This window comes from Equus caballus, chromosome 20 (assembly GCF_041296265.1).
Source record: "Equus caballus isolate H_3958 breed thoroughbred chromosome 20, TB-T2T, whole genome shotgun sequence".
NCBI lineage: Eukaryota > Metazoa > Chordata > Mammalia > Perissodactyla > Equidae > Equus > Equus caballus.
The window spans coordinates 32,232,248-32,258,576 of record NC_091703.1 but is presented as its reverse complement, the minus strand read 5'-3'; the positions used below and the strand labels follow the sequence as shown (position 1 = coordinate 32,258,576).

Below are 26,329 nucleotides of genomic sequence, written 5' to 3'. Positions count from 1 at the left end.
GCCTCCTCTTGATTTCCCAGAATCCCTCTCACTGAGTTTGGACTCCTTGCCTCCCCAAACTTAGCTTAGAGCATTGCCCCTAGTCTCCCCTGAACTCACCCGCTGGAAATTTGATGCCAGAGAGTGTCCTCAGTCTGGGAAGGGAGGTGCAGGGACAGGGGTTTCCCTTTGGAACTGACAAGTTTATGTGTGAAGGCACCAGACCACTGACAACCTTTTTTGGTTTTGTTACATACCAGCTTAATATGTATTCACATCTCAGATAGAAATTTGATGTATCTCTAAGAGAAATAATATTGGCTCTTTCATTTTACGTGAGTCTCATGCGTCTGGCTTGAGACCCACAAAGTGTGAAGAGCAGTACTATCCAATAGAATGTCCTGCGATGAAGGAATTGTTCTATGTCTGCACTGTCCAATGTGGAAGCCAGTAGCTACATGGGGCTGTTGAGCACTTGAAATGTGGCTACTGTGCTGAGCAGTTGAATTTTTAATTTTATTTGCTTTAAACTTAAGTAACCATCTGTGGCTAGTAGCTACCATAGTGGACAGTGCATATCTAGGGTGTTCTTAGTTTTCAGTCTCCTCCCCTAGAAAAGATACTGTGTGACTCACAGTTTGATGTATATTAAAATTATCTTCATTTGGGGGTCATGGCTTTGTCCATGTGGGTCTTAGACATATCCTTAAAATATAGCATGCCCAAGAAGTTGAATTAACATGTATTTTAACAACTAGAGTGTACAGACATTAACCCAAACATGATTATTACCTTAAGGCCATAAGTGTTCAAAAATGCCCATCAGTGGAGCTAATCCTTATGTACATTACACTGGGGCTCTTGGTGTTGTTTTCATTAACCTTGTCAACATAAGTAGGGACATAAGTCTTTGCTTAGCCTAAGAGGAAGCATTTATTGAACACAATGTATGTCAATTACCTTGTAGGCCCTGTGGATCCACTTGTAAAATTATAGAGCAGAAGATATAAACCTTAGAATGCCACCACCTTAGAATTCTTTACCTATTGTTCCTTCCCACACTTTCAGCCCAAATTCAAGCAATTCTATTTCCCTTCACCCCGGTACCCCTCTCCTAGATGAAAATATACGTGAAAGTTTTATAGCTGTGGAGTGAAGAATTCTCTAAGCATGACCCAATGATGAAAAACCATAAGGAAAAACATAAAACTTCTCTATGTCAACCACACACTCACAAAGATAAATACACATGCCAGTAACCAAACTCAGAGACACACAAAAAATTGTGACAGACAAAAGGATAAAAACATGGCCAATGTTCTTCAACCAGAGACCACCAGGAACACTCCTGTGGGCAAACAAGTTGGGTTTATTACTTGTTGCTGCGAGGGAGAATGCACACCACAGGGACCACAGGCCATCTGAGTCTGAAGGTGTAAGAACATATACGGGATTTGGGCTTTGGTTGGGTGATTTGGGGGAGGGTCTATAGAAGCAGGGGCTCACTCTAGATTGGGTGTTGTCAGGAAGTGGGGGCAATTCTATGATTGGGCATCTCAATAAATCTTATCTAGATTGGGTGTTGTCAGGAAGTGGGGGCAATTCTATGATTGGGCATCTCAATAAATCTTATCTGTAGACGTGGCCGACTAGAGCAAGAACAAAGCTGTAATTGGAGCTCATATGAGCCAGCAGAGGGATATGTTCGGTATTTTGTGAGTTTTACAGTGCCTTGTTTTGCTTAGACAACATGATGTAGTGATCTTGTTTTCTCTTACTTTTTCACATTCTCAGAGTGTCCTTGTCTGGTGTTGATGTTCTTTGAGATGACTTATGTCCAACAGGAGAATAACATGCCAAGTGGTGAGCACCAGGCCAGCTTTTGACCACACTGAGGCCTCGCTGTAAGTGTCAGACCAGTACCCAATGTTGGGGCTGCTTTCTCTTCTTTCTAAATTCAATATTTTAAAATAACTACAACTCGATCAAAAAATAAAGAATATTAATTATAAAACAATTTGGAAAAGCAGAAATGACAATGTTCAATAAATATATTAGTAATAAATGTAAACAAAAATGAGAATGTGGAATAAAAATGGGAATTAAAACCAAAAGTCTATCAGCTTGGCAAAGATGAAGGTAAGTCATGAGAGTATCAACCAGAGGGGAGGGAAAATATATGTCATAAAGATTAATAGACTGGAAAACACACAAAATCTTTAGAGGGAGCTTTTGAAAAATATCTCAACAATTTAAATGTGCTTTCATTTTTTTTAATTTTTATTTTTTGTGAGGAAGATTGTTGCTGAGCTAACATCTGTGCCAATCTTCCTCTATTTTATGTGGGATGCCACCACAGCATGGCTTGACGAGTGGTGCCAGGTCCATGCCTGGGATCTGGGCCTGCAAGCCTCAGGTCCCTGAGTGGAGCACGCGAACTTAACCACTATGCCACTGGGCTGGCCCCTCAATGTGCGTACATTTTGACACAGAAAATTCTCTTTTAGGAATTTATCCTAAGAAGATAATCACACGTGTTCTTAAGTCATACTCCCACTAAATAGTTCAGATGGAAAAGTCATGGCAAGCTGGAGAAAAGACCTATGAGAAAATCAGTCTATCAATCAAGGGATTCCAACATGTTAATAAAAATGAAATAATGGAGGGTAGGAAATGATAAAAAAATTTCAAGAAAATTTCTTGAGGTTTAGAGACAAAAATTTTCATTTTGAATGGCTTAAGTTCTTACTACAGTAGACGAAAACAGACCCACACCATGACAATCACAGTGAAGTTTCAGAAAGATGGTGGAAAAGAAGAGACCTTGAAATCTTGAAGAGGCAACAAACACAAGCCTGGAGGCTAGAAGACATTGCAGCAATGCCTTCCAAATTCCGAGGAAAAAATATTCCAACACGGAGTTCTATATCTAGTCAAGATGTGAGTAAGGGCTAAGGCAGCCTAAAGACATTTTAGATGTTTAGAGTTTCATGTTTTATTTTCCATGTTCCTTTCCTCAGGATATTACTGGGCAAAGTGGAGAACGAGGATGGACAAAACCAAAAATGGGGAAAAATGGGATCTAGGCAACAGGGGAGTCAGAACAAGAGAGAGTCAAATGTTCCCAGGATGAAGTGAAGGAGATCGAAGATGTCAGCCCTGCCTCAGGTGTGCAGGAAACCAGTCCACGTGGGGCAGGACTGAGGGCTGTGGGACAGGTGTCCGTGAAGAGTTGAAGCTGGTAGCATACCAGATTTGCTCAAATATGTTCATGAACATTTAGATCCTGGGGAGAGTAGTGGAATCATTTAAACCAAGCAAATGAAGAAACAAGGTATTTACTAACTCCAGGGCACATAAAAAGTTGATTCAAGAAAGGAAAAGTAATCACAGTCTACTAAAAGCTCAGTTGTGACTAATGTTTACATGGTCATAAAAATGCAGACGTGGCACATTGAGCTCATCAAAATTGTAAAGTAATTACGTTGGGAGGATGGGGGTGTGTGAAAGAAGAGCCAATTCACTAAAGATGATGCATAAAACTGAAAAACAAAAGAAAGAGTATTATAAGTATTCTATTTAGAGGCAGAGAAGTAACAATTAGAGAAGCGGCTAAAAGAACTAAAACCAGTTGTCTCTGAGACTCCGGAAATGTGGCTGAGGGGGCGGGGAGCATCTATCTTCCTAACAAGCCTTGTAGAGGTATTGGATCTTTTAAACTATATGCAAATGCATATTTACTAAAAACAAAAAGACAACATGGTAGGTGAAAGAATGGACTTAAGAATTGTCATATAAGGAGTGTCATAGAAATGGAGCAATAGGGGTCGACCCCATGGCTGAGTGGTTAAGTTCATGCCCTCTGCTTTGGTGGCCAAGGGTTTCACTGGCTGGGATCTTGGGTGTGGATGTAGCATGGCTCATCAAGTCATGCTGAGGCGGTGTCCCACATAGCGGAACCAGAAGGACCTACAGCTAGAATATACAACTGTGCACTGGAGGGCTTTGGGGAAAAGGAAAAAAAAAAAGAGGAACATTGGCAACAGATGTTAATTCAGGGCCAATCTTTGGAAAAAAAAAAGAAGAAAAGAAAAGAAATGGAGCAATAGTTGGAAGGAGACATGGGATTGCGTGGTAGATTTTTATGAAAGGATTCTGTTTTGATTTATTTAGTTTCTTTCTTTCTTTCTCTTCTTTTAAAATAGGAGCTATTACAGCCTGTCTGTATGCAGGAATGAAGGAACCGGTAGAGAGCAGGAAGTTGATAATGCAGGGGAGGGAGGGGACCTGATCCTGTACCCAAGCTGAGAGGTGGCCTTAGACAGAAGCAGGACCATCCATCATCACTGCTGTGAAGGCAGAGGATACAGGTACAGATGTGGGGTGTTGGGGGACGATGGTGCAGTTCTCACCTAGTCTTCTTTTCTCTGAGTGAAAAAAGAAATAAACTCATTGCCTGAGAGTGGGGAGTGGAGAGGGAGTGGGGGGGGGGGGATTGAGGAGGGAGGAGAAAGTGAGAAATGGTCCCCTCAGGAGGTGTGAGAGTGAACTGCCTCTGGAGATGGCATCTGGAGAGAGCAGGGCTGGGGCCCACTGAGCTCTGTGCTTATCAACTTAGAGAGAGAGTTCCAGCCCTGGGGCAGCAGCAGGAGGATATATAATAGTCTAGGAGACACTGCAACAAAATATCTCCAAGTGTGAGGATTACAGTTATTTTTAGTTTGTCATGTATAACTTTTAACATTTTATAATCTTTCTATAGTGAATATACATTATATCATATATAGTACATTGTACGTATACATCATAATCAGAATATAAAAGCTTTGTTTAAATTTTAAAAGGGAGACAGATAGGTAGGACAGTCCAGAGCTCGGGGCTCAGAGCTGGAAGTGCTGGGCTCCCTGTCTGGGCAATGAGCTCACAGAGCCTTTTCTCCGTCTCTCAGGACGCTGTTCTCTGTGGAGGCCAAGCAGGATCTTTCCCTTCTTTTTGGGGTGTGGTCATTTATTAGTAACTTGTCAGCTCTGATGCTTTTAAGAAGATGCTTTTTGTGGTTTGTGTGGCATTTTTAGCTATTTTCAGTGGGAGGATTTATCCATATAATCTAGCCCACCCTTTCAGAACTGGAAATTCTAAGGCAAAATAGTTGAGTGAAAAAGTAATTGGTCCTCAAGTAGAGGATCAGAATATGAATCTTAAATCACGATCCGAGGGTGATCTGTCAAGAGTTTTACAAGTGTAAGGGAATTTAATATAATTTATTTTTGAAAACTTTATTCATGCACACACAATAGAATTCAAATAAGCCTCAAGAATATACAAAAATAAATGAGTCATGTCACCCATGTTCTGAACCCAGAAGCCATCGCAGTTAGCAATTCCTCATTTCTATTCCCAGAAGAATTTATCTGTGCGTTAATGTATACTGTTATGTCAATAAAAGGGCTCAGGCCACAGACTGGGAGAAAATATTTGCAAATCACATATCTGATAAGGGATTTATTTTAAAATATATATAGAACTCTTAAAACTCAATAATAAGAAGACAAATATTCAATTAAAAAATGAGCGAAATCCTGAACAGACACCTGAAAAAGACGATTTATGGTTGGTTAATAAGCATATGAAAATATGCTCAACTTCATATGTCATTAGGGAATTGCAGAAGAAAATAACGGTGATATCCCAGTAAACACCTATTAGAATGGCCTAAATCCATAAGCTGGTGATGCCAAATACTGCCCAGGACGTGGAGCAACAAGAACCCTCATTCATCGTGGGCAAGAATACAAAATAGCACAGCCACTATGGAAGATATTCAGCAGTTTCTTGTAAAGCTAAATGTAGACTGACCATACAACCTACCGATCACTCTCCTAGGTATTTACCCAAAGTCATTTGAAAACTTACATTTGCACCAAAACGTGCATGTAAATGTTTAAAGCAGAACACCCTTTAAGTGTGGGCTGCACATAGTGACTTCCTTCTGAAGACTACTGTGTGGAAAAGGATGAAGAAAAAAAGGAACTTCACAGGGAGAAAGCTGGGAAACATGACCTCAGCCAAGTGGTGAAGGTTAACATCATCGGTGATCCATCAAGTGGGTATTATATATGCTTGATAAGTTGTGTTGAGAATGGCACTTCCCCCCTGTGGGCTTCTTCCCAAAAACCCATAGCCCCGGTCAACCAAACTCAAGTTGAGAGACAGTCTGCAATATAGCTGAGCAGTACTCCTCAAAACTGTCAAGGTCATCAAAACAAGGAAAGTCTGAGAAAGTGTCACAGCCAGAGGAACCTAAAGAAGACGTGATTGGGACTTAACCTAATGTGGTATCATAGGGTGACCCTGGAATAGAAAAGAGAAAACTAATGAAATCCAAAAAGAGTCTGCAGTTTAGTAATAATGTATCAATATTGCTTCATTAGTTGTGACAAATATATGATCATGACATAGATGTTAATATCAAGGGAACTGAGTGGGGTATATACAGGAATTCTGTACTAACTTTGCAACTTTTTTGTAAGTCTCAAACTCGTATTCTAAAATAAAAGAGATTGTTTTTAAAAATAGCCCTCAGAAAAGGAATAGGGAGTGGAAGAAAAACATGATCTATTTTTCAGTTTTCCAGGGTGTTATCACCAAGGGGCTGGAGAGAGTGGTTGTGGGAGAAAAGATGGAAGCCTTAGACGCAGGGCAGGGCTCCAGAGATCCCCTCTCATCCAATCCATGCTCCACCCCCGAGCCTGAGCCCAGGGCTGCTCAGAGGCATCCTCATCCCCCATTGATGTCCAGCCTCCAGGTCAGCCACTTCTGTCTGACTCAGACCACAGCCCATCCTCTGCCCTCACTGTGGGAATAAGAGAGAGCAGAGTGGTGGTGCCCCTGAGTGGCTACAGGACTGAAGATGGAAGACCAAAGCTCCCCTTTGGCCTTTCCCCCAGGACCTCCGCAGTGTCTCCCTGGGCTCCCAGCAGCAGGACAGGGCTGTGCACACAAGAGGGAGCCCCCATCCAGTGTCAGGATCAGAGTCTGAATTGTTTCCCAAAATACATGCAGACATAGACGTTTTCCTCCCCATTGAATGACAATGGACTGTGGCCTCAGGGAGGAACAATTCTTCAGTCCATAACAGCTGGTTCCCAGGTCTGGAGTGGACCCTAGAAACATACTGAGTGTCCTCATTCTCCTTGAACCCCAGAGTCCCTGTCACTTGTTCCTGTTGCTGCTTCTATGGCTGAAGGCTCCTCCTGCAGGGAATCAATTCTGGATTCTGCATTCCCAGGATGGGTAGAAAGGGGGAAGAGGAGGAAGAGATCCCCAGGGTAATGGCCTAGGAAGATGAGGAAGTTCCTTGAGGAGTGAGGAGCAGGAGGGGCATTAGGGGAATGGAGGCCAACAGCAGTGGAGGGGGAGGAACCCGAGAGGATGGGGCAGGGGAAGGGGTCAGCTTAGTGGACGCCTATGGAAGGAGGATGGGTTCTGTGTGGGGAGAGGCAAAGGGGCTCCTCTCTGGGGCACTGAGGGCTCTGTTTTTACCTGGTTGATAATTATACAGCTGTTAGCTCCATAACTGGCTGGTAAACTATAATCAGGTTTAGGCATTTTTTCTTACTTACTGGTGTGGTCTAACTCAAACACGCATGGAAGAGAGAGACAAGAAAAGGAGAAGCGAGGTGATTAAGGGGCTTTCCCTTTTCCAGAGCAAGACCTTCCCCTCTACTCCCGACCCCCTTATGCTGGGGTAACAGGGAGAATCAAGGAACTGAGAGCAGGGGAGAGCAAGGCCTGTGCCTCCGTGGAAGGGACAGCCCTGGCAGTGATGCCAGGGTTTCCAGAGTCGCACTCCCTGAGCCATGACTTCACAGCTGGATCCAGGTCCATTTCCATTTCACAGCCCTCAGCTACCTGGACACCTTTATTTGCTAAGACGGCAAGAGTCACTGCCCCAAAAAGAGCTGCCCTGGGATCCCGGTCAGGGAGCTGTCCAGCTGCTTGTGGCCATGGAGACTGAATTCCTGGAGCAGAGAGCACAGGACGTAGAGTGAAGCCTGGAGACTACAGTGGGCTGCAAGGAGATTGACGACGAGTCAGGGCCCAGGCTTCTGCCTAACATTCCCCTCAGAACCCGAATGTGTCCCTTTCCTTTCCCTAGCCTCCAGGACCCACACATACAAACACCATACCCAGGGATGCCAATGGCGGATCTCTCGCTGGATATCAGACCATTCACCATCTTGGAGCCTGGAGGGCAGCCCTACCCTCTTCCTCAGCCCTGAACCCCGGCATCCGGCCTCTTCTTCCCCTTGGTGGATGTAAGCAGACACTGACCTGCTGACTGGGTCCCTTGGGCCTTGCTGCCTGCCACCTCCAAGCCTGAAATTGAAGGTCCTACAGTCCTGGACCCAAATCTAATTTCTGGGCCTGCCGAATGACCTAGGACTTTGGGGGTCACAGGTCAGGGGAGGGCTCCCCGGGGACCCACAGGCTGTAGCTGAGCCACGCCTTCCAGCTGAACAGAATCAGTGGATTTTGGATAAAAGACTGGGCCCTGGAGGACTTCACCACCTAAGAATCCTGCTGGCTATCCAGGGTCCCCCTCGGAGTGCAGGGGTCTGCGGAGGCAGCTGGTGTCTGGGTTAGTCCTTGACCGTGTGCTTTGGCTGCATGGGAAGTGTGGCGGGACTCTGTGTGGCCTTCTGTCTGCTTGGCTCTGGCCTGGGATAAGCTAGTGAGCAGCTCCTCCCCCTCCCAACTGAAAGAGACGCCCCCTCCCCCAGTCACTTCCCAGGGAACCACTTTCCTGTCTGTGTCGGTCTCAGCTTTGAGGAGATCTGGACCCTACGCTTCTTCCTTCATGAACAAATACTTACTGAGCATCTGCTCTGTGCCAGGCACTGTTCTAGGTCCTGTGGGATGTATCACACCAACTCAGGCAAAACCCTGCCCTCATGGAGCTTATGTGCTGAGAACAGGGCAGGGAAGATGAGGGAGCTGGTTGTAGTTTAAATATTATCCTCAGGGGAGGTTTTCCTGGGAGGTGACATTTGAGCTAAGTCCTGAAGGAGGTGAGAGAGTGAGCCCTGTGGTTATAGGGAGGAAGCGTGTTCTAGATCACCCTCTGAACAGACCTGTGGCTCTACTGGGGAAGCACTGAGGCTCCAGCAGGAATGGGAGTGGGCAGACTGCAGGCAGGACTTCCTGTAGAGGAATTGTGGGGATCTGGGTTTGTGTATCTCATGAACTATTCCCTTGTCTCTGGGGATTCATGAAATCCTGGAGATTGGAGGAGGATGAAGGGCCTGTGAGTGGAGGAAAGTTGGGAGAGGAGGGAGGAAGCTGAGGTGGGGTCCTACCACCAACTCTGTCTCTGTGCTCACTCTCTCCTACATCGAGTTTGAGGGGTAAGTGATTTTGATGTGGTCAGCAAATCCTAGGATAGCTGGATCTGTAGTAAATTCACCACATGGCAGGACATAAAATTAAGGAATTTTCAACTCCTGGAGACTCAAAAAAATTTCAAGAAAAGTAAAGTATGAGAAAAAGAATGTAAAATATTTCGTCAGTAATCTTTTTATTGGCTATGTGCTTAATTTTTAGTATTTTGATTGCTTTGAGTTAAATAAAATATTAACATTATTTTCACCTATTACTTTTTACTTTTTAAAATGTGGCTACTAAAAAATTTAAGTTTACATTTGTGGCTCAAATTTATGGTTCAAATGATACTCCTATTGGATAGCACTGTTTTAGAAGCTTAATAATTTGAGATGTTATGTTTAGGTCTACGCTTCATTTCAAGGTAGTTTTTGTATGTGATGTTCATTCTTTTCCTTGTGGTTATTTGTTCCAACATCATTTGTGGAAAAGACTATCCTTTCTCCATTGAATTATCTTGACTCCTTTTCATGAACATATATGTATAGTTCTTTTTATATGCTTTTTTTGTTGTTGAGGAAGATTAGCCATGAGCTAACTGCTATCAATCCTCCTCTTTTTGCTGAGGAAGACTGGCCCTGAGCTAACATCCATGCACATCTTCCTCTACTTTATACGTGGGACGCCTATCACAGCATGGCTTTTGACAAGTGGTGCCATGTCCACACCTGGGATCTGAACCTACGAACCCTGGTCCGCCGAGAAGTGGAATGTGTGAACTTAACCATTGCGCCACTGGGCCAGCCCAATACACTCTTGATTCTATTTCATTGATCTAGACTATCCTCATGCCAACATCACTTTATTTTGAATACTGGAGCCTGTAGTCAGTCTTGAAATCAAGTCGTGTGTATCCTCCAAGTTTCTTCTTCTTTTCAAAAAATTATTTTGACTAGTCAAAGTCCTTTGCATTTGCATATAAATTGTAGAATAAACAATTTCTTTTTAAAAAACCATTTGGAATTTTGATTTGTATTTAGGGTTGAGGATTGAATTGCATTTAGTCTATAGATCAATTTCGGGAGGATTGATGACAACAATATGGAGTATTCCAATCCTTGAATATGATATTTCTCTCTGTTTATTCAGTGTTTCTTTACTTTCTCTCAGTGCCGGTATGTAGATTTCAGTGTACAGATCTTGCACACTTTCTTCAAGTTGACACCTAAATATTTTATTTTGATGCTGTTATAAATGGAATTTAGAATTTTTCATTTTCCAAATTTTACGTTGCTGGTACCTAGGAATACAATCGGCCTTGTATCCTGAGGTCTTGCTAGATTCACCTATTAGTTTTAGAAGCTTTCTTGCCTTAGGAATTTGTATATACACAGTCATGTCAGCTGCATATTAAAGCTCTACTTCTTCTTTATAATTCATATCCTTTTATTTCTTCTTCTTGTATTAATACTCTGGCTAGGACCTCTAGAACAGTGTGTGATAGAAACGGTGAAAGTCAATATCCTTGCCTTGTTCCATATCTTGAGTAGAAGGTATTCAGTTTCACAGTAAAGTATGATGTCAGCTGTATGTTTTTCATAGATGCCATTGATCAAATTGAAGAAGTGGCCTTTTATTCCTACTCTGCTGGGAGATTTTATCATTAATGGGTGTTGAATTTTTAAAATGCTTTTTCTGCATGGAGATGATCCTAAGGTCATTGTTCTTTATTCCATTAATATGATACATTAGATTGATGTCTATGTATTCATCCAGACTTGCATTCTGAGATAAAACTTACTGGGTCATAATGTGTTGGATTCAATTTGCTGATATTTACTTAAGGATTCCTGAGAAACATTGGTCTGAAGTTACCTTTTGATGTCTTTGTTTGGTTTTGGTATCAGCATAATATTAGCCTCATAAAATGATTTGGAAAGTGTTCCTCCCTCCTTTATTTTCTCCAAGAGTTTGTGTAGGACTGGTGCTAATACTTAAATGTTTGATGGAATTCACCAGTGACACCATTGGAGCCTGGAGTTTTCTTTGTGGAATATTTTTAAACTATGATTTTAATTTCATCCAAGATTATTTACCTTTCCTATTTCTTCTCAATTCAGTTTGGTAATTTGTGTCTTTAAAGGAATTTGTCCATTTAACATCAGTTATCAAATCTATTTGTTTCAGTTCAGAATAGTCTTTTATTATCCATTTAATGTTATAAATTTGCCTCTAAACACTGCTATTCATGCATCCTACCAATTTTGATTACATTTTAATTCAATTAAAAAGAATTCTAATTTCCCTTGTGATATCTTTAAGCTATGATAACCTATGGGTTTGAAGTATCTTGGTTAATTTCCAAATATTTGGGAGTTTTCCAGATATCTTTGAGTTACGGATTTCTAGTTTAATGTCACTGTGGTCAGAGAGTGTACTCCATAATTTCAATCTCTTTACATTTAGTGAGACTTGTTTTAGGCCCCGAATACGGTCTATTTTTGTGAATGTTCCATGTACACTTGAAAAAAAGTCTACCTATTCTTGCTGGATGTGGTACTCAATACATGTGAATTATTTAAGTTGGCTCAAAATATGGTTTAACTCCTCTATGCTCATATTCATTTTGTGTTTACTTGTTCTATTAATGAGATAGGAGTATTGATCTATAAATACAATTGTTAATTTATCTATTTCTTTTTCAGTTCTTTATGCTTCATCTATCGTGGAGCTCTATAGTTAGATATTTGTACATGTATTACTTTTGTCTTCATGTGATACTGACCTGTTATCATTGTAAAAAGTCCTTTGTCTCTAGCAATACTCCTTCTCTTAAAGTCTATTTTGCTTTGTAGTAATACAGACATTCCAATTTTCTTATGCTTTCTATTTACATGGTCTATTCTTCCATCCTTTAACTTCTAACTTATTTTTGGTTTGTATTTTAAGTTTTTCCATTACATAGAGCATATAGTCTGTCTTGATATTTATCCAGCCTGATAATCTCAGCCTTTAGATTGGAATTATAGTCAATTTATATTTAATATGATTGTTGATATGGTAGGATTTGGGTCTATCATTTTGCTATTTGTTTTTGAGTGGTCTCATCTCTTTTTCATTCCTGGGACTCCTTTCCTACCTTCCTTTGTTTGAAGCAAATACTTTTTGTTTATGATTTTATGTCTTCTAGTGGCTTTTTAGCTATACTTCCATTATTTTTCAATTGTTGTAAGAATTGAAACCTGTGTTTTTAACTTTTCACAATCTGCTTAAAATAACATTGAACTACAATGAGTAAAATAGAGGAAACTTTCAGCAATATAGTTCCATTTAACCACTTTTATGCTGTTACTGTCATATATATTACATCAATGCACATTACAAGCCCAATTATACAGTAACACATTTTTTATTTAAAAGTTGTGTCTTTTAAAGAAATTAAGAAAAAGGTAGATAAACAGAACATTATGTATATTTCTGTTATTCGTTATTCCTTTCTGTGTGTATCTTCTGTATGCCACTTCACCCTCCTATGGTTTCTGTTTGTGTGGCATATCTTTTTCCATCAATTTACTTTCAACTTGTGTCTTTCTATTGAAAGTGCATCTGTTGTAAGCAGCGTATAGTTGGGTGTTGTTTCTTAACCTATTCTCACAAGTTCTGCTCTTTAACTGGAATGGTGATCAATGAAGTTTATAGAAGCTGTTGATAAGATAGATTCTATGTCTATCATGATATTTTCTTTTTTTTTTGTTCTTTTGCTCCTCCTTTACTTTCTGATGACTCTCATCAGAAAACATAGAACTAAAAGAAAGTGGAACAAATACTTTAATGACCTGAAAGAAAAATATTGTCAACCCAGAATTCTACATCTGGCAAAAATGTCCTTCAAGAACGAAGGCAAAATAAGAAGATTTTCAAATAAAAGAAAATTACAAGAAATTGTCACTAACAGACCTGCACTACAGGAAATGGCAAAGGAAGTTCTTCAGGCTGAAGTCAAATGATACCAGATGGAAACTCAGACCCAGAAAAGATAAAGAGCATCAAAAATGGCAAATATCTGGCTAAATGCAAAAGGCCATCTTGTCCTTTTAAAGGCCCTTTGCATGTTACTTTTAAACATATAACTGTTTGAAATTAAAATTATAACATTTTCTTGTGGGGATTGTAACCCACGCAGGTGTATTACATATATCACCTATAACATAAAAGATGAGCATGATATAGAGGCCTAAATGGTTGCAAGATCTGTATATTTCTGTGAAATAGTACATTAGTAACTGGAAGTATATTGTAATCCCTAGGACAACCACTATAAAAATAAAAAAATACCGAAAAGCTAAGAAAAGAATTAAAATTGAATTCTAAAAACAATCTGAATAATTTAAAAAATCATTTTTATTCTGAAGGACATTTTCAGTGGATATAGAATTCTTGTTTGGCCCCATCTTTTTGATCTTGACTTTAAATATATTGCTCCAATTTCTTCTAGTCTCCCTTGTTTCTAGTGAGAAACCAGTCATTTATTGCATTATTGTTCCTCTGTGCATTAGTCATCTATTGGCTTGTAAAAAATTACTCCAAAATTTAGCAGCTTAAAACAACAAGAATTTATTATCTCACATGTTTCCAGTGGGTGAGAGAAGAAGGAGTGGCTTAGCTTGGTAGTTCCAGCTGTGGGTGTCCCATAAGGCTGCAATCAAGATGTCAAACCAGAACTGAAAAGCTTGATGAGCACGGAAGGATCCAATTCAAATCTCATTCATGTGGTTGTTGGCAGAAGCCTCAGCTCCTTGCCATGTGGGTGTCTCCTTAGCTGAGTGTCTGCACAATACGGCAGATGACTTTCTTAGAATAACGATTTAAGAGACAGTAGACCAAACAGGAAATCACAGTGCTTTTAAAGACCCAGTCTCTGAAGTTCCACATCAACACTTCTGCTCTATTCTATTCCTTAGGAGTGAGCCAGTAAATCCAGCTCACACTCATGGGGAGGGGAATTAGTCTCTACCTCTGGAGTATCAGAGAATTTATGGAGATTTGAAAACCACCACAGTCCCTCTTCTGGCCACTAATTATTTACATTCCTGTGTCAAAGAAATAAAAATTATTCTGATAACTTTTAAAGAATGGTAAGGAAGACTTTATTCAAAGGACGGCTGCACTAGAGGTTTTTCAGTAGGTGAGAGAGATTGGACTCAACCACTAATACAGGGAAAAATGACGATATATACCCAAGGGCTAGAGTGTCAGTTGATAGAAAACTCCTGAGTGGATAGGGTGATTCTGCTAAACTGTCCTAATAGGATCTTACTGAGGGCAGGCCAGAGCAATCTAATATTACATGAGGCATAGTGGGGGATGAGGAATTTGACCAGATATCTAGGATGAGGGATTCTTGCTAAACCAACTTGATAGGCTTTCTACCAAAACTTGGTGAAGCAAAGATGGATATTGAGGCACACAAGTCAAGGCCTAGTAAAACAGAGGGCTCAGATGAGTCTAACTAAAGTGTATTCAAAGAGGGAATTTTTGTCACTTTCCACACGCAAAATAAAGTGCTTTCTGCACAAGGACTCCAAAATCTCATTCCATTACAGAATCAGTGAAAAGTCCAGAATCTTATCATCTACATCAAGTCCAGGTGAAGATGATGCTCGCTGAGTGTGTTTATGTGAGTGAAGCTCTTCACATGGAGTTCCTCATGGACTGAAGACTGTGAACTAAAGAGACAAGTTACCTGCCCCCTCCCACAACAGACCTAATATGCAGCTATGGGACAGATGGAAGGATAAGCACTATAGACACTTAAAAATGGGGGAAATGAGAGGCACAAAGGAGTCACTGATCCATAGCAATGTTCACATCCAGCCAGGCAAATGTCAGAGGTTCCATGTTAGGACATGGCTTCTTCCAAGCAAATGACCTGAGAGAGGGAGAGAGAGAAGAAGAGAGAGCAGAAAACTACGGTCCCTTTTATGAGCTAACCTCTGAAGTCACACAGCATCACTTCCACTTCATTCTGTTCTTTAGAAGTGAGTCGCTGAGTCTAGTTCACACTCGAGAGGAGGGGAGTTAGTTCTACCGTTAGAAGGAAGGAATGTTAAAGAATTTGTAAATACTTAAAAACCACAACATCCTGTATGTAAGATTCCTTATCTCTTGATGCTTTCAAGACTTTTTCTTGTTTTTGGTTTTCACCAGTTTGACTTTGGTGAGCCTGGGTGTGGCCTTCTTTGTAGTTCTCTCTTTTGGTGTCTGTTGAGCTTCTTGGCTCTATAAGCTAAAGTTTTTTCTGAATTTGGAGAAATTTTAAACATGAGTTCTTTGAATATTTTTTCTGCTCTTTTTTCTCCTTCTTGTCATTTTTGAATTCTGATCATTTATTTGCCTTATTTTGTCTTCTCCCATGGGTTTTGAGGTTTTATTTGTTTTTCGTCAATCCATTTTCTTTGTGTTCTTTTGGATTGGGTAATTTCTATGAATTCTTTATTCTGCCTTCTCAGACATTCTGTTGAATTCATCCACTAAATTTTTATTTCATTTTTTTTCCTTTTAGTTCTGGAATTTTTATTTGATACTTTTTATACTTTCCATTTATTTGTTCAGATTTACTGTCGGTTCATTCTATAATATGTATATTTCCTTTAATTCCTTAAACAGTTTTTCATTTGGTTCTTTAAATATGTCTCTAAAGCTGTATGGACGTCTTTAGGTGCTAAATCCAACCTCTGGGCACACTGGGAATACATTTCTGTTGACTTTCTCATTATAGTCACACATTTTTGTTTCTTTGCATGTCCAGTAATATTTAATTTAAAAGTGGACATCAAGGGGCCAGCCCCATGGCTGAGTGGTTGGGTTCGTGCACTCCGTTTCGGTGGCCCGGGGTTTTGCCGGTTTGGATCCTGGGCGCAGAGATGGCACTGCTCATCAGGTCATGTTGAGGCGGCATTCCGTATGGCACAGCTGGATGCACTCACAGCTGGAATATACAACTATGTACCAGGGGGCTTTGGGGAGAAGAAGGAAAAAAAAAAAAAGATTGGCAACAGATGTTAGCGCAGGTACAAATCTTTAAAAAACAAAAAAGTGGACATCAAAGATATTATGTTTTAGCAAATCTGGAATGCATTTATTTTTCTGAGGATTGCTTTTTTTCCTAGAAGGTAGTTAATTTGCCTGGACCGCACTGTGAAATCTGAACCCCTGCAGTTTGCAACAGTTAATGTCTCTGCTCCATTTTCACTATCCGGTTACTGCATTTTTATTATGGATCTTGAAAGATTTCCTGCCTCTGTGTTTTCGTGGTCAACCAAGGATTTGGGAATTTATACTCACATTTTGACACTCACTTCCTCTGTGATTGCTTTGTTTTTGATATTTCCCCTACATTTCCAAATGCACTGCCGGCCATGCACTCTCACCTTGGATTCCTTAATCCAGTAAGATTTTTGGTTTCTGCTGCTTGAGCTTTGTGCTGACTGGGGAATCAGTCCAAGGTGCAGACCGCAGATTTTCCCAGGATCAGCCTTTCTGTCATGGTTAGACCTCCCTCTGGGTTCTCCCTGATTTTCAGCAGTTTCTCTTGAGTCTCCCACACCTATGCATAGTGTAGGGTCAACAAGGGATTTTGATGGAGCTTGTATTCAAGTTTATCTCAATCCTTCTGCTGCTCTCTCACTTTCAAATTTTCACCTTTAAATTTTCAGCCACTCTGCACTCTGAATTCTATCATCTGCCCCCTTGAGCCACTGGGGCCCCTGCAGGGGGATTGGAAGCACCCACAGGTCAGAAAGCTATAAACTTGCAGTTCTTACCATTATAGTAGGAGTAATTCAAGATGAAAATTCTTCCCCCATTTCTGCCTTCCTTTGTTTATTTTTCAGTGGCTTCAAACATTTGTTTTTAATATTTTTGTCCAGTTTTCACAATTGTCTTCTGTGGGAAGACTTGCCCAACCCCCTCATACAGTCATTACCAGAAGTCCCACCTGCAAGAGGATTTTGTGGAGAAAAGGTCACAGCCTGTGATTTGATCTTGTGAGACTAATATAGACCCAGGCACCAGAGATTCCCTAGTCACTTTTCTCCAATGAAATTATGATTAGAGCTGGGGTCTGGGCACACAAACTCCTCAGGGGAATCAGTGACTCCATGCAACCCACAATGACAGAGGGACACCCCCAACTGATTGCTTCTCTAGTGTTGGAGGCAACATTACATACCTGAGAATTTTCCTACATTTTCTGAAACAAGTCACCAAAAATACAGCTAAAGGAAAAAAGGGATAAATCTACATTGAATGTATGCAATGTTTTGGCTGATTGGCATACCATATGATTATCCATTCAATTATATAATATGTTCTCATCAATACCCACAATTTAGGATTTCATAATTAGAGAAATCTAAAGACTCTGCAGCATTCTCTGAATTGCTTTGGCTGCAGGTCGTTTTGCACAGTGTCACTGAGACACCTGCTGCCACACTCTGCTCGTCAGAACTTGTTTGTGACCTTAGTCATTTTACCACTTTCAAGATCACCTATGTCCTTTGACAGCATATTGAAAGGCAGGGGATTTCTTCCGAATTTTCTGTTTGGTTAAAGTTTCTCATTTTATTTTCTCTAATTTCATGTACATCTTGCAGTAATAAGATTAATACTCACAGCAAACACTGGTACAGCACTTACTATGTGCCAGCCACTGTTCCAAGTGCTTTCAAATATCAGCTCATTTAATTCCCAACCTCTGAGATATTGTAGTTACTTTACTAAACTGCATTTCATGTATAAGGAGACTAGGGTACTGAGAGAGAAAGTAACGTCTTCAAAGTCACAAATGTAATTGAAACAGTTTCTTTGAAAATGAAATGGAAACTATTGATGACTTGTTTGTATCACAAATTGGTCAAACCAAACTCTACTGATTTTTAACATGTTCATAAACTGTTCTAGAAAACGATAGCTTGTACTGCCCTTAATACATTGCAAGCCATGTGATAAACAACAATTTTACCCCTGTCTCAAGGGGGAAGATGGAAGTGTGCTTTCTCTACATTCCGCTCTCTTCCCTGCGTGGGTCCTCTGTTGTAGCTGAATGTCGCTTCATGAAAAAGTCCAAAAGTGCAGCCATTCTGCTCTTGATAAATAATCACTTTTCTTACAGAATTTTATTTTCTGAATGCGATTTTGGACTCTTCTGCATACATGATGACTAATATTTAATTATAATATAATCATCCAAACCTTTTAATAGTCAGTTACAAATCAAATCTAGGTTAAACGTAATTGCATATTCTGTTTCCAATGTAGGTGATCAGCTGAGGTGACAATCAGATAAATAGCTCCTGCCTGTTACCGGCCACCTTCACACAAGCACAGGCAACATCAGCTGAGGACAACTTTGTCTCTGTGGTGGCACCTCACAGGAGTCTCCCACAACTTTCAATTTCAGAGATGTGAAAACACAAACCTTTTATAATCCAGCAGCGGTATTATTGTCACAAGAGACTTGAGATTCTTGCCTTAAATGTGGATCCTGAGCCAAACCGGTTGTGGACATTCAATCAAAACCTTTGTCTCAAGTGGAAGATTTTAGCACCAGACTCCCTGGCTGTAGTGAGCTGAGCATTGCTCTCTGTCTCGCAGAAAGAAAGAGGAGCTGCTCCTTCCTTGATCCCTCTTCCCCTGCAAACAGCACCCAGGTTTTCCTCTGCAGCAAGCCCAGGGTAAAGTCAGAGAAGAAGATGTTTTTAAAGTTATTATTAAAAATTAAATATCAGCCCTTTCCTAGGCTTTAATATCTGAGTGAGCAAACCATCCACATCTGTGCCCCTTGACTCGGGAATCTGATAAACTCCAGGGATTATTCAGATCTTGTGAACGGAATTCAGGATTCCGGTGAAATATTTTAAAGCTCATTACAGTTTTAACCAAATGCACAAGAATTGACACCTTCAGGGGTGTAGTTTATCTTTCCTTTTACATATAGTATGTTCAGCATTTTTAAACTTTTAAGAATCTTCAGGGTTTGAAAACTGAGGGAATGAAATGTTACTTCTGGCAGGTAGAGCTCTATACTTAGCTTAGGTGAATGGATGCTGTAGAAAAAGATGTTATGGTTTCCTGACTAATATTCCTCTTTGTAAGCCCTCCTTGGGGTAATAGATATCTCATGTGTCAATTAAATGGTGACAACTAAACCACGCTTACATGTCATGGAAGAGCATTTCTTTCCCTCACCCAGGAAATGCTATCAAAGCTATGATCCATTATTGGATTTGTGGGGTAAGGGACAGAAACAGCATATAGTCAATGGAGATTACCGATTCTCAGGAGAAGAGAGTTTCCTGAATGATGTTGAGTTAAGGAGATAGTCCTGCGTGAAGTGTAGCCTGAAAGTCCAGTAGACAGATATCCACGTTTTCCTGCTCTATTACTGACTCGGTGAGCTACTCACTGTCCACATACAGGTCATGTAATTCATGTTGAATGCTCAAAGGTGAATGGATTTCCAATGTTAGGTCTCTAAAGCCTTTATCATACAAAATTGCTGGTGCATTAGACCCTGTCTGAAGACGCATGGATCAGCAGGTGCTGGGCATTTCTTCAGAATCTAGAGCACAGGGGGCAGATGGGCTGTTTTAGAATTGGAGTAGCACGCCATGGCCCTCAGCCTCACGTGCTTGATGCCGGGTTCCTGGGTTTCCTCCTAACTGTGGTCTTTCAGAACAATGGGAAATTTCAGGCTGTGGAGAGGAAATGTCAAAGGAGAGGAAATACAGAAACTCCTAACCTGGCAAGAGGACCAACTTTAGGATGGAAACTGACACCAAGGAAGATATGATGCTGATTTAGAGCCACATTTGGAGGAGTTAAGAAGGTAAGTTTTACAGAGGGCCTGTTGCACAATGTGATCCCAGAATCTCAGTATGGACATCATTCCTGAGGTTAAATTGCCAGTTCTTCAACGTGGAATGCCATCCTTCCCCTCTTGCTTCCCAATGCTCCCTCCTCTAGGGCACCTCCGCTTGTCATCTGAAGCATTTCCCTAGATGGTTACTTATGTGCACAGTTGCACCTGGAGACCCCTCTGCACTGCAGCTGTGCTCACACTGTTCTGTGACCAGCTTCTTCCTCAGAGGACTGTGGGCTCCCTCCCTGTATCTCCAGTGCCCAGCGTGAATGAGGCTTATTGTGCACTTTCTTTTCTTTCTTTCTTTCTTTATTTTGATGAAGATTAGCCTTCCTCTTTTTGCTGAGGAAGACTGGCCCTGAGCTAACATCCGTGCCCATCTTCTTCTACTTTATATGTGGGACACCTGCCACAGCATGGCTTGGCAAGCGATGCGTATGTCCACTCCTGGGATCCGAACCTGGCGAATCCCAGGCCACCGAAGTGGAACATGCGAACTTAACCCCTGTGCCACTGGGCTGGCCCCTGGTCCATTCTATGTTAAGTTTGGTATATGGTGTAAGGTGAGTGTCCAGCTTTATTATTTTGCATATGGCTGTCCAGTTGTTCCAGCACCATTTGTTGAAAAGACTATTCTTTCCCCCATTGAATGATCATGGCACCTTTGTTGAAAGTCAGTTGGCCATAGACATGTGGTTTTATTTATGGACTCTCAATTCTGTTCCATTGATCTACATGTCTATCAATATGCCAGTACCCCACTGTCTTGACTACCATTGCTTTGTGGGAGGTTTTGAAACTGATAATTGTGAGTCCTCCTACTTTATTCTCCTTTGATAAGGTTGGCTATTGCAGGTTCCTTGAATTTCCATATGAATTTAGAGTCAGTTTGTCAATTCCTACATGAAGTCAGGTATTTGATAGGGATTGTGTTGAATCTGTAGATCAATTTCAGGTGTATTGCCATCTTAATAACATGAAGCCTTCTAATGCATGAACATTTTTACGTTTCTGTAGATGTTTAGTTTCTTTCACCAATGTTTTGTAGTTTCCAGAGTGTAAGTTTTGCACTTATTTTATTAAATATATCCCTAATATTTTATTTTTCTAGATGCTATTATAAATGGAACATTTTCTTAGTTTCATTCTTGGATTGTTTATTGCATAGAAATATAATTGATTTTTGCATACTTATCTCACATCCTACAACCTTGCTGAACTTCATTAGTTCTAAAAACTTTTTACTGGATTTCTTAGGATTTTCTATGTATAACAGCACGTCATCTGTGAATAGAGATAGTTTTATTTCTTCCTTTCCAGTTTGAATGCATTTTATGTCTTTTTCTTGCACAGTTGCTCTGCCTAGAACCTCGAGCACAATGTTGAAGAGAAGTAGTGAGAGTCGACATCTTTGTCTTATTGCTGATTTAGGAGGAAAACCATTATTTTGCCATTTACTATCATATTAGCTTTAGAGTTTCCATAATTGTCCTGAATCAGATTGAATAATTTCCTTCTTTTGCCCGTTTGTTGAGTGTTTTTTTTTAATCATGGAAGAGTGTCAGATTTTGCCAAATTCTTCTTCGTCTATTGAAATAAGTGTGTGGGTTTTGTATTTTATTACATTAATATGATGTATTACATTAATTGATATTTTGTATGTTAAACTACCCTTGCATTCCTGGAATAAATTCCACTTAGTCATGGTGTGTAATATTTTCTATATGTTGCTGGTTTTGACTTGCCATATTTTATTGAGGATTTCTGTGTCCATATTCATAAGAGATATTGGCCTGTAGTTTTCTTTTCTTGGGATATCATTGTCTGGTTTTGGTATATGAATAATACTGGCCTTATGAAATTCTTTCCTCTTCTCCTTTTTGAAAGAGTTTATAAAGACTTGTTTTTAATTCTTATCTGAATATTTGATTGAATTCACCAGTGAGGACATTTGGGCCTGGACTTTTCGGTAATTTTGATAACTGATTCAATCTTCTGACTCACTGTAGGTGTATTCAGATTGTCTACTTCTTGAATCAGCTTTAGTAGTTTTTATCTTTCTATGAATTTGTCTATTTAATCTAATTCTTGGCATACAATTGTTCATAATATTCTTTTGTAATTCTCCTTATTTCTCTGTGCTCAGTCACCATGTCAGTCATAACTCTTTCACTGCTGATCCCAGTCACTTGCGTCTTCTCTCTCTTTCTCTTTTTTTAAGTGATTCTGGTTGAAGTTTTGTCAATTTTGTTGATTTTCAAAGGACCAAATTTGGTTTGGTGAATTTTATGTATAGTTTCTCTCTTCTCTTTTCTAATTTCATTAATTTTCACCCTAGTCTTTCCCTTTCCCTTCCTTCTTCTTGCTTTTGGTTTAGTGTGCTCCTCTTTTACCTTTGACTTCAGGTGGAAGGTTAGGTCATTGAATTGCGATGTCCCTTTTAATGTAGGCATTACAGCTATAAATTTCCCTCTCTACATTCTTTTAGTAACATCCCACAAATTTTGGTATGCTGTGTCTTCATTTTCATTAATCTGAAACATTTTCTAATTTCCCTTTTGATATCTTCTTTGATCCATTGGTTATGTAGAAGTGTGTTATTTGATTTCCACGTGATTGTGTTTCCCAAATGTCTTTCGATTATTGGTTGATTTCTAATTTCATGTCACTGTGAGAAAAGAACATACTTTGTGTTATTTCTATCCTTTTAAGTTTATTCAGGTTTGTTTTCTGGCCTAGCATATGGTTTATCCTGAGGAATGCTCCCTGTGCATTTGAGAAGGAAGTATATTTTGCTGTGATTGGGTGGAGTGTTCCATAAATGTCTGTTAGGTTTATACTGTTGGTTTATAGTATTGCTAAAGTCGTTTATTTTCTTGCTGATCTTCTGTGTAGTTGCTCTATCCACTATCGAAAGTGGTATAATCAAGTCTCCAACTATTACTGTTGTGTTGTTTATTTCTCTTTTAATTTCTGTCAATTTCATTTTCATGTATTTGGTGCTCAGTTATTAGGTGCATATATGTTTACAAGTATTTTATCTTCCTGATGGATTGACCCTTTCATCATTGTAAAATGTCCCTGTTCATCTTACTAGAATTTTTTAAAAACTCTCTTTTGTCTGATATCAGTGTAGCTACTCCAGCTTTGTTATGGTCGAGATTTTCCTGAGATATGTTTTCCATCCTTGCAATTTTAATCCATTTATAATTGAATCTCAGATGTGTCTACTGTAGACAGCACAGATGTGTCTTGTTTTGTTTTCAGTCTAACAATCTGTGCTTTGATTGACTTGTTTAATCCATTTATATTTAATGTTAATGCTGATACATTGGATTTGTGTTGCCATTTTACTTTTATTTTCTATGCGTCCCATGTCTTTTCCCCCATCTATTCCTCTTTTGTTGATTCCTTTTTATTAAGTGGATATTTTCTACCGTAATACTTAATTAATAATTTTTCACTATATTTTTGAGTAATTTACTCAGTAGTTACTCTATAGTTGACCATATCCTTATATTAATTTATCAAAGTGCACTTCAGGTTTGTATTAATTTCAGTGAGATATAGAAACATGACTCTATAGCTGCATATCTACTTCTTTTTTGGGCTGTTTTGTTATAAAAATCATATCTAAATGTGTTACAAACCCAAGAGCACATTGTAATAATTATTACTTTATATAATTTTGGACAGTTTGCATTGCTATATCTTCAAGGTCAATAATCTTTTCTTCTGCAATATCAAATCTACCATTAATCCCATCTCACATTCAGTGTATTTTTCAACTCAGACCTTTTCATCTCTAGAAGTTTGATTTTGGTCTTTTATATACTTTCATGTCTCTTACGTAAGTTTTTGAACATAAGAAATACATTTACACTAGCTCTTTTAATGTCATTTACTGCTATTGTTAACATCTCTATCAGTTCTAGGTTAGTTTAAATTGATTACTTTTCTCTGCCTTGTGGGTTGTATTTTTTGTTTTCTTTGCATGTGTGCTTATTTTTTACTTGATGTCAGACATTATGATTTTACCTTATTAGGTGCCAGACATTTATGCATTTCACAAATATTTTCCACCTTTTATTTCTGGGACACAAGTTATTTAGAAGTTGTTTGATGCTTTCGGATCTTGCTTTTAATATTTGTTAGGCAAAACAGGAAAATCTTTAGACCAGGGCAAATTATTCCCAACTTCAGAAACAAGACCCTTCTGCATACTCTACCCAATGCCCAGCAAATTATAAGGTTTTCTAGTCTGGCTGGTGGGACAGGCATTATTCCTAGCCCTGTAGAGTACTAGATAATATTCCCTGTAATCTTCTTGGATTATTCTTTCCTGTCTTTGGATAGTTTCCTTGTGTGCAAGCACTGATGAGCTGAAGACTTGAGGGGAAGCCTCTGCAGACTTCCAGTGCTTTTTCTGTTCAGCTGTCTTCTCTATGTGCCTTCACCTTCGATTGGCTGTCCTGGCCTCCCCGTTTCCCCACTCTGTCCCCCTAACTCAGTGAGACTGCGGGGCTCTGTTAGGGCTGCTCCTCCCTGCCCTGTGTCCTGGACACTCTCTCCAGGAAGGAAGGTGGACAATTGTCGGCTTGCTTTACCTCTTCTTTCCCTTCTCTTAGGGATCACAATCCTTGTGCTGCCTCTTGTCCAAGGTCTCAATGCCTTTGTTTTATATATTTATCTGAATGTGTAGTTGTTTAAGATAGGAGAGTAAATCTGGTTCTTTTTATCCCTCATAGCTCAAAAGTCCATAAACTGAGTTTTTAATTCAAAGTGTTTTAATTTTAATTTTGAAAAACTTATTTGGTTATTTTGAAAATCAGATAGGTTATATTTAATTTCCTATGTTCTGCAGGCATGTTTAATTTTGTCATTATTTTTCTCCAGACATTTTCAATGTTTCACTTTTGCTTTTTATCATATATATGTTTGTATGTTTATATCGTGTCTTGGTTGTGTTGTAATCTATGTCTCATAATTCCAATATTGAAGTTTATGAGCCTCTTTATACTATCCTTTGTTTTTTCTGCTTCTCAATCATATATTTTTCCATTTGCTCTTCTACATTTCTTGCTATGAGCTGCTTTTTTTCCTTGCATAATTATTTGTGCAAATTCTCAGAAATCTAGGTTAATTGTAGATTTCTGTAGAGATTTTTGTTTCTTTCTTCCAATTTTTAGGTCATCATCAATCCAGGACAATTATAAAGTAAATTCATGGCGTGAAGTTATTATGGTCCAAAATGGTAAAGTGAATTTGGACTAAAATCACAGGAGTAGCAGCTATGGTTGCAAATTATCGGAAAGTGTTGGGTGCCCCTTTTTTTTGCTGGCTCAAAGGCAAATTTCCTTAGGCTACTCTGTTTTAGGGGATGAAGGAGATTTTGATTAGTTTCACCCTTACTGTGAGGATATGAACCTTGTTTCCCCAGGTTTTCGGGAAGGGGATGTCTCTTAGTCTCCCCACATGAATAAGCTCTGGGCATCACTTCCTGTCTATTGCAGCTCATGAACCCAAGACAACCAAAGGTAAGATTTTTCCAGATTTGGCAAATGCCCTAAGGATAAAAATAGCTTTTCTCCCTGGATTATTTGCCCACCTTTACATATTGGTCTAAATCATTATTCTCTTGATTATTCTACTATACTTTTGGGTGCTTTTTATATTTGATTGATTATGTTCAGTTGTTTTCAGTGGAAGTGGCAGCTTTAAAATTTAGCCTCCCAGGTTATGGATATGGGATCCCCATCATCTATTTAATGATTCCTGGTATTTAACTGGCTCCAGGGCAAGTGCTAGAATGCAAGTCCACCTAAACCAATGCTAACTTGAGTCTTTTAGGAACCGGTGCTCCTTTCTGAACTGCTTGTAATCTGCCCACAGTAAAACACATACAGAAACTGAAAGTGAGTGTAAGCAAGTAAACCTCTACCTTATCTTGTCCCAGACTGGTGACTGTCACAGAAAAGATGAGCATTTCTATTATGTCATTGGATCTGCTGAAACAGTTTGATTATATTTCTTCATGGACCAGAGACT

The 26,329-nt window shown here is 39.6% G+C and overlaps 1 long non-coding RNA gene across 3 annotated transcripts in view; it reads left to right on the top strand.

The window, feature by feature from the left end:
- Positions 1–25,852, top strand: part of LOC102150441 (uncharacterized) — a 28,102-nt gene extending 2,250 nt beyond the window's left edge. Inside the window, exons 2-6 of one of the 3 annotated variants that reach the window (XR_011429935.1) lie at positions 1,774–1,883; positions 4,185–4,349; positions 18,679–19,094; positions 20,096–20,248; positions 25,722–25,852. This is a non-coding gene — a long non-coding RNA (uncharacterized lncRNA). Of the gene's footprint in view, positions 1–1,773; positions 1,884–4,184; positions 4,350–4,927; positions 6,010–8,137; positions 10,367–18,678; positions 19,095–20,095; positions 20,249–25,721 lie in introns of those variants that run through there. The other 2 variants (XR_011429936.1, XR_011429937.1) reach the window with 2 other exon arrangements.
- The last annotated feature ends 477 nt before the right edge of the window (positions 25,853–26,329 follow it).